Source organism: Eleutherodactylus coqui, chromosome 7 (genome assembly GCF_035609145.1).
Source record: "Eleutherodactylus coqui strain aEleCoq1 chromosome 7, aEleCoq1.hap1, whole genome shotgun sequence".
In the NCBI taxonomy this organism is placed as follows: domain Eukaryota; kingdom Metazoa; phylum Chordata; class Amphibia; order Anura; family Eleutherodactylidae; genus Eleutherodactylus; species Eleutherodactylus coqui.
This window is the reverse complement of record NC_089843.1, coordinates 56,723,017-56,740,053: the sequence shown is the minus strand read 5'-3', so window position 1 is coordinate 56,740,053 and position 17,037 is coordinate 56,723,017. Positions and strand designations below refer to the sequence as shown.

General features: G+C 42.5%; 1 protein-coding gene across 1 annotated transcript in view; it reads right to left on the bottom strand.

Moving 5' to 3' along the window:
• The window catches only part of GRK4 (G protein-coupled receptor kinase 4), a 208,588-nt gene that overhangs the window by 79,883 nt on the left and 111,668 nt on the right, over window positions 1-17,037 (bottom strand). The gene's annotated exons all lie outside the window — the stretch shown is intronic.

The window sequence follows — 17,037 nt, the reverse complement described above, 5'->3', positions numbered from 1 at the left end:
AGCTTACTTTATATATAAATTTACTTTTCGTGTTCAGCTTTTGTATACGCCTAATGACCTGCTTACTGAGTCACCCTAAATGTATTTATAGAGCCATAATTTGCATTATTAGCTCTAGCTTGGTGTAAATTCATACAAAACATGCCTACTTCACCAATGGGAAGAACTGTTTGCCAGCTCCACTAAGGAGATAACTAGACATATAGAGAGAGCGATGAAAAGAGAGATAGTGGGAGAGAGCCTAACGGCCGTCCCACAGACTATCGCTCCACTGCTTTCACACAGGAGCCGTATTCGTTCACTGAATGGAGGTGGAGCGCACGGGAAATCTCTTCCTCCATTCACAATTAACAGTCAGTCATTCATAGATGAAGGTCTGCCTGCTTACACTGAGCGACAACTCGCCACTAGTCGTTTCATTTCAGTGAGCCCAAACAAAGCGGGTAATGAGTGATTTCTCTGTCAACACTCTTTTGGGTTCCACAGTTACATGGGACAACTATTGCTTAAAATCACTTGCCTGAGCGTTTTTTTGGCTGAGAGTTGGCCTATGTAAAAGTTCCATAGAGAAAAACAGACAGACACACACAACGACAGACAGAGGCGCATAGACAGACAGGCGCAGCAGACACAAAGATATAAAGTGATATAACTATTTACTAGAGTTGAGTGAACATACTCTGGCGAGCTTGATGCTCGTTCGAGTATTAGCGTACCCGATGGTGCTCGTTACTCGAACGAGTAGCAAATCGCGTTCGACCCCGCCCCAGCTTTTGGCTCCTCCCCGCTGTGGCATGCCTGTTTTGGCCCCTCCCTGCCACGACGCAGCGCGCATCATTTGAAAATTTTTGGTCTGGCAGGGAGGGGAAGGGGAAGGAGGAGGGGGATCCACGTGTACCTGCCTTTCTTTTTCTTCATCTCTACTGCGGAAGGTACGCACGGCTCGCGGTCGGACATGCGCAGTACAGATTTTATATATATATATTTTTTTTTAACTCCTGCTTTTCCTGCATCATCACCTTGCGATGAAGTGGAATCAGCAACCTTTCTACAATGTCAATTGCGGATGGTCCGCGCGTCGGACTTCAATGGAAGCTGACTGCGCAGAATAAGTGCAAAAATGGAGCATGTTGTGGTTTTTCCTCCGCGAGCGGAAACCGCAATTGGCTTCTGCTCGTGTGCAGGATGAATCACTTTTCCATAGCATGCTATGTATGGTATTTGCTGCAGAACCCGGAGGCAGAAGCCCGCTCCGGATTCCGCAATGCAAATCTGCCCATGTGCAGGCGGCCTAATATAACTATAAATCCATGCAAAATAAGTAAAGCAAACTATCTGAAAATGTGTTCAATATTGTAAAATATTGCCTTAAATTGAAAGCAGCAACATAACATCCAAAACTAATGCAAAGTACAGTAAATGTATGTTTGCATCTCATTCCATTTACAAGAATTGCTTCTCTGTAGGATGACTGTGGAACCAGCACCAGACAGGTCCATGGCAATGCTCTCATCTCCCTCCCGCCTCTGTGGTCAGATAGCTGCATGCAGTCTGGGGTGTCTAAGCCTCGAGAAGTGAGCGCCATCCACACGTCAATGGAAAGAAGGATGCAGTATTTATATCAAATATAGAGAGAAGCCTTATTAATATTAATATGTCTGCGATGCGATCCTCAGGTATGAGGAAGCCATTCATTACGCCAGACGGTGAGGAATGTATGCACGGCATACGTCACTACAGGAGCTACAAATAACACACTCTTGCTCACTGAGACTTGCGGTAAAACTGAAATCCATGTGCCGGTTAGGATACACTTTAAACATTTTAACACCTAAGCTTATAAATTACAGAACATTAAATGGAAGATGTTCACTTAGAGGGAAGTTTGATAATCCGATGGAAAGTTCTCCTTACTTCCTTCGCCAACCCAACATGTGGCACCTGTTGGAGTGACCAATAGTAGTCTGACGCAAATGTACATAATGCCAATGCAATATAACGAATCTGCATGCTGTAACTTACATATGTAGCAATTCTTAACATGACCAGCACATTGTGATAACTCTATTTACAACATTGTAATTAAAGGCTATGGACACCTTTGTTGTATCATTTTCTTTTCACTTAAATCCATATATTTTGGGCTGACAAATTTCTTCTGTTTGTCTTCTGCAGCTTCTACATATCACTTTATATATGTAGTAGAAGCTGCAGTTTAAGTCTCAATAGGAGATCTGTCAGTGTGCTGTCTCTGCTCTCTCCTCTCCTACACCTTCAGCTAATTTAGGACTACAACAAAAGTTTATTTTTGTTGGTGGTCATAAATTACCCGATAAAACATGCTGGAGAGAAGGGATATTCTCCTATTGAGTCTCGATGGTCCTATTATTTATTCTATGAGTCTGCAGTGTCTGTCTACAGCGATATGTAGAAGCTGCAGAAGACAAATGGTGCAAGTTTATATTAAACTCCAATGCGAAAAAATGATTGTGAGCCCAAAATACATGCATTTAAGTGAAAAGGAATGGTTTTAAACATTAAGTTAATATTTGCTACAACTGCTTTATTAATTATTTAGCCTTTAGAGGTTGGTGGTAGGTGTCCTTGAAAATTATATTAATTAGGCCTACATTTGTGCAGAGAATACCACACAGTGATCATTTTGTTTGCATACATACATGCTTGTCTTGAAGTAGTCTCACTCAAGCCCTCTTTACATCTGAGGTTGCTGTCATTGTAAGGCTTATTCAGACGACCGTATATCGGCGTCTCTCTGCAGGGGAAGGAGGCTGGAAGAGCCAGGAGCAGTGCTCTGCCTCCTCTCCACCCACTCTCCGCCCCCTGCACTATTTGCAATGAGAGGCGGCGAGAAGGGGGCGGGGATAAGTTTCGGGAATTAGTCCCACCTCCCCTCATTGCAAATAGTGCAGAGGGACGGAGATGGGCGGGAGCTCAGAGCACTGCTCCCGGCTCTTCCAGCCTCCTCCCCCTGCAGAGAGTGACGCTGTATATCGGCCGGTGTGAATACGTGGCCGATATACGGTCGTCTGAGCCCTAAGACTGACACACAAAAAACCCTCAACATAACTCCAACAGACACCATAAGGGTCATCAGTCGCCATCGAGATCAGGCATACATAGAAAGTTATGAATGGCAGACATTTTTTTATATGCAAAAAAACATTTTGCTTGGCAGCACAATTCAGGACCAGAGCATTTTTATTTTTCAATCAACAGAGCTGCATCAGGCCTGGTTGTTTTTATTGGTCAGAAAATGGCCATTTTGGATTCTTAATGGAATTTTCTGTGCTTGATAAGCAATGTAATATTTTATAGCACGGGTTGTTATGAATGTGGCGATAACAATTATGTGTAACGTTTTTTTGTCCGTTTTATTTTTTTTAATATTTAAGGCCTTGCATAAGGGGAAAAAATTGTTACTTTTTTTGTAAAAACATTTAGATAACACAGTCAAAAATGACTGCATCTTCTGCACAGTTAAACGGTGTAGAGGAGTGATTAGATGAGCAATTCCATATCATTTTACTCCTTTTCTGGGAAAAACCTCATATATGACAACTAGAAATGAGCGAGCATACTCGTCCGAGCTTGATGCTCGTTCGAGTATTAGGGTGCTCGAGATGCTCGGTACTCGAGACGAGCACCACGCGGTACTCGTCTCGATTAAACGAGCACTGAACATTGAATTCAATGGATTCGGCAATACAGCCAGCTCCATTGAAAGCAATGGGCTGCCGGCAATCGCGGGATGAATTGTCGGGAAGGGCTTAAATATATAAGCCCTTCCCTGCAATTCATCCAGAAATGTGTAAAAATAAAAAATATATATATGAATTCATGAATGGGTGAGTGAGTGTTGCCTCTGATTGGCTCAGCGCAGCTCTCAGCTGAATGACAGCAGTTCAGCACCACAGTGCAGGGGACAGCAGGAGAACACGCGGCTGTGCCCCGGCAGCTGAAGGGAGGTGAGTATCTATTTTTTTTGTTTTTTTAAATCACTTTTAATTCATTTCCAGGGAATGGCTTATATGTCAAGTCCTTCCCTAAAAAAGAATTCAGGTGTGCCAGCGGACCATTGTCTTCAATGGAGTCGCCGGCAGCAGCAGCGGCTCCATTGAAGAGAATGCCTGCATTTTTATTCTTTTTTACACTAAAATCTTTCTTTTTCAGGTAAGGGCTTATGTTTTTAAGCCCTTCCCGAAAATTCATCCCCCTCGCCTGCCCTATCCGTTTCTGTGTTTTTTACATGACTTTGGTGATTTGCTAAGATTTTCACAAATGAAAACCTTAGCGGAGCACCAGTCATATACAAAGATGCTCGAGTTGCCCATTGACTTCAATGGGGTTCGTTACTCGAAACGAACTCTCGAGCATCACTGAAAGTTCGACTCGAGTAACGAGCACCCGAGCATTTTGGTGCTCGCTCATCTCTAATGACAACCGAAGAGCAAATATGATCTCCGATTGACAGGTGGGTGATGAGATGAACGAAAATACATGTCACGCCTTCCCTGTGACAGGGAAATACACTGAAGAATCACAGAATTTCTCTGCCACGGGCTCGTTTCTCACCCCTCTACCTGTCCTCTACACACACTGACTGAAAGGGGTATGGGTCACGAATCTTCGCTTTAAAAAATTACACCAAAAGCATATTGACAGCGCAGATAGAATGGGAGCCACAGCAGTTTAATGTAGAACGAGCTCAGTTTGTCCAAAACTATAATGTCTTTTTTCTGCAGAACAAACAGAGCTCGTCCTAAACTGCTGGGGGGTTAAAGTCATTGGTTGTGTTCAAGCTTCCACCTCAATGCCGTTTTTGGCATGCAAGACGGAAACCTGAAACGGAGAGTGGGACAGAGGCAAAGGCACAACATGAAAAGCTCCTTACTCCCAAAGATGTGAATGGAGACAGCGGTGTACATGCATTCATTTTCCAGTCTAGATGCTGCATCTGGCTACAGTTGCATTAACCATAGGAAAACGCTGAGTCTACCTCGGGCCCCCGGGTGGCACCAGGTCGCCCCTTGGCAGCAACATCCATTTCAACTATCTCTACACCTTTAGAACACAGATGCAGTTGAAAAATATTGAGCAGGTTAAAAAATAGTAAAAAGCCATAGTCCCTCATTGCATGTCTCTGCCACTCACTTTGGTTGAAGCATGTGAATGCTATGGTCAACCCCCATTCTCAGTACCCATTACGGCCAGTGATTGGCCACAGCAGTCACATGCTTAGACAGACACGTGACTACTGGAATCAGAGCAGAGCAGAAACCACCTATGATAACTGAATATAAGTGGGTATATTTGCCCCCAAAACGTTTAGAGATGGAGAAGCGGGGCAACAGTGGAGGGAGGCCCACGTACTGATGTCTGATCGCCTACCCACACTGATCAGCATAGCATATAGATATACTGTAAATGTCTAAAATGGAAATAGCCCTTTAAATTTCCAAATAATGTCACAGGAATAGGTCACTTTAATATGGAGACTGCGGTCACTTCTGGAAACTTTTACCTAATATTTGCAGATCAACGAACGAAATCCAAATAATTACAAAATACACAAGCAGCAAAGCAAGCCAAGAGCATGCCGAGCGAGTGCAACCATTACTACAGAGCCAAGGAGCATTCACGTAAATGGCTTAGAAGAGTCCAGCAACATCTATATATCGTGTATCCGGATTTATGGCAAACAGTTCAACCCAACCATATAGTAATAGCACAATGGAGCCATTAACAGATAATACATTCATCGTGCTATTATTTATAGGTCCTATCTCCGGCATCTGTTTCAGATTTGGAGGTGGAAGGAGGAAACAATGAGGGTCGGTGTCTCCGCTGCCAGATATCAGCATGGGGTTATTTATCTCTAGGAGGTTAATTGTTTTATAAATGTAAACATAAGCTCAACCACATAAAACCGTCTAGCCGTAACGTAAAGAGATATATATATATTTTGGGTTCACGTCAATAAATCCTCATCGTCGCATAAAGGAAAGTTATGCAGTTTTCGAATATCCTTTGCCCCACATCTATTAGAAAGTTTACTCCCGCTTGTGGCGAAAAGAGAAACAGAAACTCACAAGTCATGGATCAGCGTAATAATTGGCCAGTTTTTATGTTAATCAAGCGTGATGCAAAAAGTGGGAGTGGTCTATAAAACATGGGTTTGGTCTACAAGGTGTAGGTGTGGTCTTAGAGCTTAAAGTGGTTGTACCAAGAAAGACTTAACTACAGGTGATAAAAGTCTGATTGGTGGGGGTCTTACCGCTGAGAACCCTACTCTGCTCCCAAGAACAGGGGTCCTGCTCCCTATCTCCTCCTTACTCCGGGCTCACAGTAAGTAGAAGACTGAATGAAGTGATGGCCACACATGCGTGGTGATGCGGGACTGCATTTATTCTGATGTCCTTATGTGTGGGGGAAGCATTACCATAGTGACAAAAGAAGGGGAAGTGGGATCCCTGTTCTCGGGATTGGTGGGGGTCTCAGTGTGGGAACCCTCGTTGATCAGACTTATCTCCTATCTTATGGGTGGGTGATAAAAGTCTATCTTGGCAACAATCCCTTTAAAGCTGCTATTATATGAGCGCTATTAGTGGGCACTCGTGCTTTCCTGACAACTGCTGGGCTGAACCTGTAAGCACAGTTGCAGCCCAACAATTACCTCTATTACACAAATGTTAACGGCGCTCATGCAATAGTGTCCGAACTGCTTGACTCGCAGTGGATTGCCAGTGTAGGGTAGAATTGTAGCAAAGCATCAGGTTTGTGAAGAATGACAGATTCTGAGTCATCTAGATGACCTTGCATGGATGTACTCCGCAAATACACCAATGTTCATATACAGTATATAGACACACATTATTGTTTGAACTGAAGATATAAAGAGTGATTTGAGCCTTGAGAAAAGGCCTTGATGCCCACAATAATCCTCGAGTATCTTTTCTTAGAACTATGATTTGCATTGTGCCCCTGTTACACCTACTGGAAATGTACGAATAAATAGACAATAGAGCGCTACATTGCCCTTGTCTATGGGGCAAGTGTCATACATTATCTGACATTACTCAATCAGTGCTGACAGTTGCAGACTCAGTAAGGCTCCCTGTCCGCCGCCCAAGAGCAGGAGCCGCTGCCAATTCTCCGCCGGTCAGCTCTATCTGATAGATAGGCTGACCGCGGAGAATCAGGGCAATTCGCAGCATGCTGCGAATTGCCCGCCGCGGAGAATCGCAGTGATTCTCCGCTCGTGGACAGTGTTCCGACGCTTTCCATAGCAATGCAATGGAAAGCTTCAGAGGGCAAAATCACGCTCGTTGACAGGCACCCTAAGGGTAGCTTAACACTGGATCATTAGAACAGTTGCTGAAAATAGTCTCTATAGCGTACGAACTGTTTGTGTGTGCGTTTACACAAAGCGATTGTTGGCACTGAAGCGCAAAGTTATTGGCTAGTCGTTTAAAAGAAGAACAAATGCCTGTTTACATCAGACGATAATCAACCAGCGACTAAGTTTAGGTGAGCTGAAACTAAGTGACTAGTAAACAAATTCTTACTCATTATCCGGTTGGTGGCCATGTTTAGAACTGTTGCTTACATTCGTTCTACTGAACGAGTATTCAAACAATAGTTGTCTGGTGCAAAACCATAGCCTGCCACTGTCAGCAATGATTGAGTAACGTTATATCCCATAGAGACATGCCTTTTTGATAAGCGGAATGTAACGCCCAGTTGTCAATTTATTCAAATATTTCCAGTAGGAGTAACAGAGGAACGGCATGATGCATTTTTCTAAGAAAAAAGTTGATTCAGAATGATTGTGGGCATGAATACCTCTATATAAAAAGTCACCCTAAGAATACTATTGACCAGGGAAATGATAAGGCTATGTTCACATCTTTGTTGAAAGCCTCACTTAAGAGATTCAGTCGTAGATCCTGCATAAAATGCACAGTCCTGCCTGCAGGACCTTTTTATCCAGTAAAAAGCTGGATAGCCATACAGAAACCGAACAGGCCCCATTACAGTCAATAAAGGCATAAAGGAGCAGAAAAACAGAATTCCAGAAAGCAGGTGTGAACGCAGCCTAACACCCAGTTGTCAATTTATTCATATATTTTCAGGAGGAGGAACAGAGGAACAGCATAATTCTAGGATGCTTGAGCTTTTACTTTACTTAAATACATGTAGGTCCTCTTTAAAAAGGTGTGGTGTCATCTACATAAATCCTGCCCATAAGGTCGATTAGCGCATATGGATATCAAAGAGGAAGGAGCGTAAACTCTCCATTAGCAAAAACAGATAGCTTCCACAAAGAGCTGCTCCTCTTCTGGCGAATTGGAAAGCATGAAGCTGCAAATCCTCCCTGGCAACATCGGATCTTTGTGTATACTGTATATATTTGTGCCCGCAACGTAAACTAAACCCACACAATGCAATCATTGTAAAGCTCAATCGGTTTTCAAGAGATCTTTAGAGGTCATGACAAATAGAAATGCGTTAATGTTTAAAAAGTTCACTCGTTCAGAGGGCGGTGCGGGTGGAAAGATTTCCTGGACTCTTATGGAAGTCATCAACAGAAGTTGGTTGAGAGCTATTGACTCGGTTCAATGCCCCTTAGTGCATTGTATAACAGGAGGTTATAGAAGGCGCACATGGTGCGTACATTTGGCAGGATTGGATATAATTAGGGCATAAGCCTGAATCAACAGAATCAACCTTTGGGTCTGGCTGGATAGTTGAGAAAACATGTCCATTCCAAATTAATGTGAAGTGTTTCATTAGTCATCGGAAAGCATAAAGTGCTGAAATAACATGTCAAGCCGGACGGAAGCAAGAACGAGATTCTACAGCAAACCAAGGGGACCCAATCACCAAATAGAAATTGATCTAATCTATACACAGCTCATCCTGATGTGGTACGGTTTGTTATCAAACCAATTTGCCCTTGTGTATGCATTGTGTAACTACATGCTATGCCCCACACTCACTCATCATCACCATAGCATCTACTGGGTGGACCATGGAAATTAGCCAGTCCTGCACTCCTATGAAAGCTGTCTAAAAGAAAATCTGTCTTTTTTGCCTTTAATAAAAGTGTGATGCGGGGTTAATTTTTGGTGACCCAACTGTACAAAAATGTTGACTGGAATGTTGTCGATTAACAAGAAATAATTGAATTAGATACACTAAAGCTAGCGGAGGCTTTGGAAAAATTCCACCAGTGTCTGCAAAAGTAGGCCAGCAGGGCAACACGCAAAAGGACCTCCACGTTGGTTTACCGAGTATCATGTGCATTCAAAATCGATGACAACTATTATTCCTAACTCCTTTGAGTAATTTTCCTAAACATGGATATGGATATTATATGTAAATTGCCATCATCGAACGGGCTGTCTACTAGTAAAATTAGAAATGTGTGAGTACAATAGCATATGCTGGACACAGGTGGCCACATTCACCTTATGTGCCCAGTGTCGATGAGAAACCACTTCTACTGCACCAGTTCTTATTGCCTTACTGCACAAAAGCAGCAATCTGCAGCACGGGTCCAGAAGATCCAGAAAGTGGGACTAGACTACTGAGCATGTGTGCCTGCTTGCAGAAGACAATCATGTAACCCACTATCCTCCATTTCTGCCAGTGTGCCACAGAACTATTTCTGGGCCCCTCTTGGGTCTTCCAAGACAGCTGTGGCACTCCTCTTGTAATGTATATTGGTAGTCTGATACACTTAATGCTGCTTTCAAATTGGCCAGTGCTCCTCACATGAGCAGCGTGTAATGCTATAAGACTATTGATGCACTACCAGTGCACGATATGCACAGGGCAATCAAGGAGTTGCTGAGGCCATCTTGGAAAAAGCTACATGAACAGTTGGATCCGTGACACATCGGTAAAGACAGAGGACAGAAGATAATATTGCGCCCCCCTCCAGTGCAAGGACCTGAGGATCGCTTTAACCTCTCCCAGACACACACCGTACATGTACAGCACATGTTGGGTATCTGTGAATGGAGTGGTCCCGGGAGCCAAACCTATTCCATCCACGGGGAGTGTCAGACAGCCAACACCCGCCTATAACGGGCGTGATCAGAGATCCCTCCGATCGTGGCCGTTAACCCTTTAAATGCTTTGATCAGCATACTGGCATCCCAAACACCTTCCACCCCCATGATAAGAAGCAAGGTGCTGTCTGGGTGACTTCTGAAGGCCCTAGGGCTACTATTGGAGAGCGCCTATTAAGACGAGTCTGTGGCTGGATTTAATAGAACTCCTATCAGAATACAGTATAATGCAATAATATAGTATGAGCTAACAGACAATTACAAGTCCAAGTCTCCTATGGGAACAAGACCAAAGAAAAAAAGTTAAAATAAGTAAAACTAGGTTTTTTTTTTACATTACTGTAAGAAATAAGAAATATTTAAAAAGTTTAACCAACCCCCATTTTCACAGATATTACATAAAAAAAAAAAAAAAAAAAATAATTATATATATATATATATATATATATATATATACACACACACACATATAAAAAATTGGAATTACAATGTCTGTAAAAGTCGAATTTATTAAACTATCACACCAATAATCTGGCACGGCACACATCCGCAGGAAAAAAAAGTATGCAATGCTAGAACTGTAGTTTTTTGGTCACCCTGACTCAAAGAATAAAAAACAATCAAAAAGTCTTATGTACCCCCATACATATCACCTTGAAAAAAAACTAGCCCTCACAGCTCAATCAACAGAAATATAAAAATGGTTATGGGGTCAAAACATAGGAACAGAAACAGTATTTTAATGAGTTCTACAGTGAAAACTCTACAGAAGTTTAGTATGGCTGTCATTATACTGACCCACGGAATAAGGATAAGCTGCCATTTTTACTGCATCCTGAACACCGCAAAAGCATAACCACCCTCGCCAAGTTTTTTTTTTTCCATTTTGCCCCACTTAAAAACTTTTAAAAGCCTCCAACACATTATATGGTACGGCAAATGGTACCATTGCAAAATACAACTCGCCCGCAAATAACAAGCCCTCCAGTAGCTACGTAACTGTAAAAATGAAAGCTTTATGTCTTTTTGAAAGAAGTGAGGGGGATGGGGGGGGGGATGGGGGGGGGAGAATGGGGAGGGGGGGGGGGTGAAAAGGAGAAAACAAAAAAGGTCCACAGCGCGAAGAGGCTATGAAACATAATGACCTAACCATTTAGAACTACTCTATTAAGAACATGAATGCATAATGACCATACCTACGTAAGCTACATGTGCACTCTGCATAGACAGAAAAGCCTTAGCAAATTGCACAACACTACACAATATGTTGGTGCTATATACATGAATATATATCTGCAATGACAAGAAGCATGCAGCATATGATTTAACAGAGAGAAGTCATCAGCCTCAAGTAAAGAGAGCCGATTATTGCTGCTTTCTACTAAAAAGAAATGCAAGACTGAGCAAAAGAAAGAAGCCTAAAATAATCCAGATAAAGGAAAGCCTCCTACCCCTTTTATTATCCACAATACCACGGAGAAATTAGTTGAAATGCAAACAACATACCAGAGTGCTAGATCATCTAGGAAGACAATAAAAAAGGGGAAGAAATTTGCATAATGATATTTACCTCAGCGCGAGGATTTTTTCAGCGCATAAAATATATTATAATACCAGAAATAGGATCAGCTTGAAAAGTACAAATGACTCATATGTGTACATGATTTGTTACAGTCTCGTATTGTAAAAACTATGCATGACTCCTGCTAATATTAAAGAGCCATGGAGCCCCTTATTTTTCTTCTTCCTTTACACACAAAAAATAATTCCGCACTGTTGTGTAAACTTCTGTTATTCCATGGTTTTTCCTTAAAATGATCCACCGGTTTCAATAAAAAAAAAAAATCTTGCCCTGGTACCAGAGGCACAATTATAATACCTGCCAGGGGCGTAACTATAGAGGGTGCAGGGGATGCGGTTGCACCTGGGCCCAGGAGCCTTAGGGGGCCCATAAGGCCTCTCTTCTCCATCTAGGGAGCCCAGTACTATGAATAAAGCATTATAGTTGGGGGCCCTGTTACAGGTTCTGCATTGGGGCCCAGAATCTTTAAGTTATGCCTCTGTGCAGCATGGTTTAGGTATGGGTACGGGTACAGATACAGATAGAGGGGGCGCTGCTCACCTTTTGCATCAGGGCCCCTGAGCCTTTAGTTACGCCCCTGATACCTGCTGTTGGATTTCTATGCCAATGCTCCTCTAATTCGCTAGTTCTGGGTCCCATTTTCAGCCATGCAGATTAGGTAGCTAGAAAATTCTCAAACAACTGAAAACAGGATCTTGAATCAGCAGATCAACGGGGCGTTCAGCAAAGAAGAACAGCAGAATATTAATATTTCTCACATCCCAGGACAGACCCTTAGGGCTCCTTCCGACGGCTACGGCAGCTGCGTCATGACGTGGCCGGCGCATCATGTGACGCTGTGGGCGTGTCACATGACGCGACCGGAGCATCACGTGACGCTGTGGGCGTGTCACATGACGCGGCCGGAGCGTCACGTGACGTTGTGGGCGTGTCACATGACGCGGCCGGCGCGTCACTCGCTCTACTGCGCATGCGCACCGAAGCGTCATGCGGGGCCTTGGGATGCCGGATCCGCAGGTAAGTATTGGGGTCTCTGGGGGGGCGCCGTGACGGGCTCTGGCACGCAGCCCGTCATGGCCGTGTGAAGCCGGCCTAAAGGGTACACTAAAATCCAATTCTTTCCATAGTAATATATCAGCTCATTACAGTTAAATTCATTGCATCCTATTAAGGAATTCTGAGTTAAAAGGGGCAAGATTCTGCATAAGAATGCAGACGTAAAGCAAAGGGGTCATAATAGGGAATGTGAAAGGCCTGTCTAAAAAGATGTGATTTAGGACATAGATATTGGTGATTAACATGATCGTCTGGGGTAGCACAATCCAGAGTACTGGTGCAGTTTTCTAAAATATATCAAGGTCTCCTTAACCACCAATTTGCTGCTGTTTACACCCTATTTCATGCTTTTAAGTTGTTTTTTAGGTGGTCTTCCCCATTTTTTGTTGCTCTGCTGTATGCAATTCACTTACAGGTAGGTGGCATGTAGCAAGCCTACTATTCTGCCAGTAGTTCACTGCCCTGTACTTCCTTTCTCTCACTTCCCATGCTGGTTAAATCAGCAGTGAGGTAGTATCTAAATGCCTTCCCCTCTGCTTCCCCTCTGCTTTCCCAGGATGATAAATTATACAGAAGTCCGGGGCAGCCATGGCCCCTTACGACAAGCTCTACTCACTTCTCGGGAAGTGCAAACGAGGTTTGTACAAAAATTATTGCCTTTTGTATGTCAAAATTCTGGCGCAAAGTAGTTAATAAATGTCCCCCACTGTGTCTGTAGAAGTTCAATACCTAAGAACAGCCACTGGATTGCAGTGGGGAAAGAAGGGAGATACTTCAAACTTTATTTACAGTAGTAAAACAACATTTTTAATGAAAGTATGTTATAAGATTTGTGAGACACACACAGTCTATTACTTGAGCATACACAGTCTGAACAGTTATTGCCCCTTTAAGCTATGGATATTTTGCTGCATTCTGTATAAGGGGTCATGAGGCTCATATAGTATAAGTGACATGTGGGCAGTGCGGTATTTGTGAGCAATTGATGCCTCCATAATTTAATGGTTGACCACCAGTGATGTAAACGGATGACAAATAGAAATTACTAACATGTTGACAAATTTTGAAGAAATGTTTTTACATTTTCTTTTGACCAAAAAACATACTGGAAAAAGTTGTTGCGTAATCTTGTTTATACGGATCCTTTACCGGCAAATACAAAGCAGAGAATTTTTGAAGAACGAGTCACAAAGACCTCACAACCAGACGAGAAAATTAAAAATAATCCTCATATTACTTACAGTTAAATAAAAGCTTAGGTTTGTTTAGAACTGGATCGTGTCTCATGGGAATGAATTTTCTTCTTGCATTGTTGTTATAAGCTGCCAGTTCTCATGCCACTCAGGGCGCAGAAGACAGGGTAGACAGCGCAGTGTCTGAACATACGCACGAGGCTCGAGATCCAATTGCCATGTTTATTTAGTGATTTTTATAGCATTTTCCACATTCTTTGTTGGAGCTTATCATGCCACACTAAATAAGGGAAGATTTATAAGGATAAAAGAAAACCCATAGCTGCTATAAATATGTCACCACGTAAAACCTGGACAGGTACCATGCCTAACATTTAAAACGCAACTATTTTTTATGTACGTGGGTTTAAAATTTTGTGTTGATTTCAGGATGTATCATTATAGGAATCGGGGCTCGGTTTTTCTAGTACAGAGCTCCAAATCTCATTAAAACCATTTACACACACGAAAAAATTCAGTCCACCTACAGCCACCACTAGGGGGAGCATGCCGAAGACAGATTTTTATAGGTCCTATTGAGCTTAATAATGAAGTCATCTGCCTAGGCACAACGATTAAAGGGGTTGTATACTAAACTAAAGTTATCCCCTAGCCACAGGATAGAGAATAACTTTATGATTGCTGTAGTTTGGTTGCTGAGACCCCCATCGATCTGAAGAATGGGGGCACAGACAGTCTTCACATGTATGAAGAGGCAGTCGCACAAGCGCTCCATCACTCCATTTATTTCAATGAAAGTGCCATAAACTGCTGAGCGCTCTTACTCAACAATTTAACTACAGCAGTGGAGCGCATCTGTGACCGCCGATTCATTTATGCAGTGACAGTCAGTATGGATAGGGAATAAGTTTCTATTTTTAACTTCATAATCATATATGTTTAATAATTGTCAAAAAAAAAAAAGTGGCTTTTTATGGAAGTCATTAAAAGGTGTTGTCCAGTCGTGAACTATTGAAGTCTTATCCTTCAGACAGGCAATCAATAGTTGATCAGCAGGGACCCGAAGATCCCCGCTGATCAGCTGTTTTCTTGACCAATGTGCTTGTGCACTAGGTCGATTTCTGCAGGAAGCAGACAGCTCTGTTAACACTAAAGTGGCCAGACTTGGTATTCCATCCATTCACTTCAATGAGAACTTTGCCTGTAATACCAAGCTTGGCCACTGCAGTGAGAACAGCGTTGTCTGCTTTCTACAGAAATCTGCTCAGTGCACCAGTCCAAAGAATAGCTGAGTGATGGAGGTCCTGGGCAGTAGACTCCAGCTGATCTACTATAAATGGCCTATCATGTGGACAATCCCTTTAAGGGTCTTACTCTACAGCACCATATTTTTACAATAAGTTCTACACAGGTGTCACGCGCCACTATAGAGCAGGTGTTCAGCTGATGACTGGTCAGGATTAGGGAAACTGATAATCCAGGCATTTTAACTTTTTAATCACCATGGTAAAATGCGCATGTAGTGATATTTCGTTCTGTTTTTTAGCGAAAAGAGAGAGTTTCTGAACCTCCGACACTGAAGTGAACAAGCCATAAGCCTGCTGTTAGGGCACATGAAGTGCTACTTTAAAGGGGATGTGTGGCCTCGGATCACCCCCATAACCTAAAGTAATGAGTGAATAGTATAAAGGATACAGAGTTCAAATGTGTAATTTGTATACTTACGCTCCCCTCCAGTTCTTGTACGCCTACAAAACGGCTGTGCACTGCAGAGAGCGCACATAATGGGGAGGACTTGTCCTCTCTATTCTCAGCATGCAGCAAAAGGCTGGTTTGTGGGCGCACAGCAGGGGAACCAGGGTGTAAATGTGCAAATTACACATTTGAACTCCTTCTCCTTTCTCCTATTTATTCATTACTTTTGGTTATGGGGGTCATATGAGGTGACAGTCTCCGTAACAGCAGTCTGTTTCATAGTGATACAGCAGATAGCATATTAGCATACAGAAGTATACAAATACATTAGAAGTTTAAAAAAATACAGTAATTCCTAATGGGATAAATAAGGACATTTAAACATTGCAAAAAATATATGCAAAAACACTTGCACATACCTTGAAAAAAAACAAAAAAAAACCTTCAGTTAATAGGTAGCAGCACAACTGGAATAACCTGAAGAATTAACTTCACAGGTTAGGGCTCATTCACACCAGCATTTCACTCTCTGCTTTTATAACATTAAACTGACTGCTAAAAAGACATTGAAATGAACATCAAACTTTATGGGTTTTTTAATGTATCCAGTAGACAAATCGGTAAAAAAAAAAAAGCCAATTTGTATCAGTTTGTGTCCGTGTGCATTGGTCCTCACTGGATCCGGCGCATGCTCAATTAAAAAGGGCCAATAAAAGCAGATCCAAACAGGCCTTTATGTTCCATTCCGTCACCCATTGACTACAAGGTAAAACTAAATGGAAAGGAAAGGGTCCTTTCCACTTGTTTTCCATTCTCTTAGCGGAAAAAAAAAGCACTGTAGTCTGTGATATTTTTTCTGTTACAGAAATGGAAAGATGGAAAGGAACAAAACAGAACATAACTGAAACTTAGAAAAGCCCACTGAAACAACGGCAAGTAAAATGGAACAATTTTACCCCATTTTGCAGCTCCTCTCACAGAACAGCAAAAAAAAACAAAAACGCTGATGTAAATGAGCCCTTATTTAACGCAAAACATCAACGGTATTAAAAAAAAAACAAAAAAAACACAGGAAAAGAATAGACCGCAATCTATATCCTTGCTGCAACAAAAGAAAAAAAATACAGATACTCTCTCTCCCTAGCCCATATTTCACTCATATCTATCTAGTATATAGCCATCTGCTCCCTGAACACAGACGGGGCATGAAGAACAGAGCTGTCCAGCTGTGTTCTTCATCCCCCGCTTGGAGCGCTTGGCTGTATAACAGCCGGGTGCTCTGAGCAGAGAACAGCTAGATGCAGAAGACAAGCGACCCGCTTGTCTTCTGCATCCCCTGCTCAGAGCACTCGGCTGTATAACAGCCGGGCGCTCCGAGCAGATAACAGCTGGATGCAGAAGACAAACGGGGCAA